At 69.3% G+C, this 1103-nt stretch overlaps 1 pseudogene; it reads right to left on the bottom strand.

The window, feature by feature from the left end:
• Positions 1-317: 317 nt before the first annotated feature.
• Positions 318-426, bottom strand: LOC111729943 (annotated as a pseudogene).
• Between the last annotated feature and the right edge of the window lie 677 nt (positions 427-1103).

Raw genomic sequence — 1103 nt, 5'->3', positions numbered from 1 at the left:
GCTTCCCGCCGTGGCCGAGCCCGACGGGAGCCACCGGCGACACCACCAGGCAACGCTTCGGCCCGAGACCTCGCCCTCCGCCCTGTGACCTTGGGGCTCGGCCCCGCGGTTCCCAGGAAGGCAGAGCTCAGAACATTCAGAGGAAACAGCCCACAGCTCTCCGCATGAGAGCAGGTGAGGGCGGTCAAGGGCGTGGGGCGCGCGGCTATGCGGGCAGCCCTGGGCTCGGACGTTTGCCCAGGACCCCCGAGACAGCGTGAGAGCCAGCGAGCAGGGCCCGCGAGCGTCCAGGGGCACCCTGGCTGGAGGGCGGCAAAAGCCTACAGCACCCGGTATTCCCAGGCGGTCTCCCATCCAAGTACTAACCAGGCCCGGCCCTGCTTAGCTTCCGAGATCAGGCGCATTCAGGGTGGTATGGCCGCAGACGCGAGATGATGTCGCCTGCCGCCCCAAGAGCTCGAGCCTGGCCTCCCGGTTGCCAGAGACGCCTGCACCGCACCTCCTCGGGGATTTGCGGGGGTTCCGCCAGCGAGGCGGCGGAGAGCGAGCGCCAGCCTCGCTAAGACACCGCGGGCCTTGGCCGGTTCCCAGCCTTGCAGAGGTCTGGGTGGGCGCTCTCGCATCCTGCGACTGCCCAGGCCCCAGGCAGCCCTTCTCCCCAGTCTTGGCCGTTTGGCAGGACGCTGGCCCGGGCGTGGCCCGCCATCCTCTCGGCCACCTGCGCTCCTAGGCACCTGCGGCCGGCTAAGTCTGGGCTCCGGCGCTGACCCAGACGCACTCTTCACCTGTGCTCCCGCCCCCCAGCCGTGCCCGACCTGCCCAAACGCACACAGAGCCCCCGGCAACACCCCGAGACATCGCTTCGGACGGACGCAGCCCTCGCCCTGCACCGGGACCAGGGACCCGCCCAGTCCGCTGCCCCCTCGCCTTCACATCGACTCTCTCCATCAAGAGAGACAGAGGGACAAAGAAACCAGAGACAGAGCGAGTGACAGCGAGGGAAGGAGAAAGGAGGACACAGGTCCCCAGGGCAGGAGTCCCAATGAGAGCCACGAAGGAGGGGACCGGGACGGGGTCGCCGGGGAAGGGGAGGGCCGCGGGAG

This window comes from Pteropus vampyrus, unplaced genomic scaffold, assembly GCF_000151845.1.
Source record: "Pteropus vampyrus isolate Shadow unplaced genomic scaffold, Pvam_2.0 Scaffold291, whole genome shotgun sequence".
NCBI classification, from domain to species: Eukaryota; Metazoa; Chordata; class Mammalia; order Chiroptera; family Pteropodidae; genus Pteropus; species Pteropus vampyrus.
The sequence above is the reverse complement of the archived record's forward strand: the minus strand, read 5'-3'. Positions and strand labels throughout refer to the sequence as shown.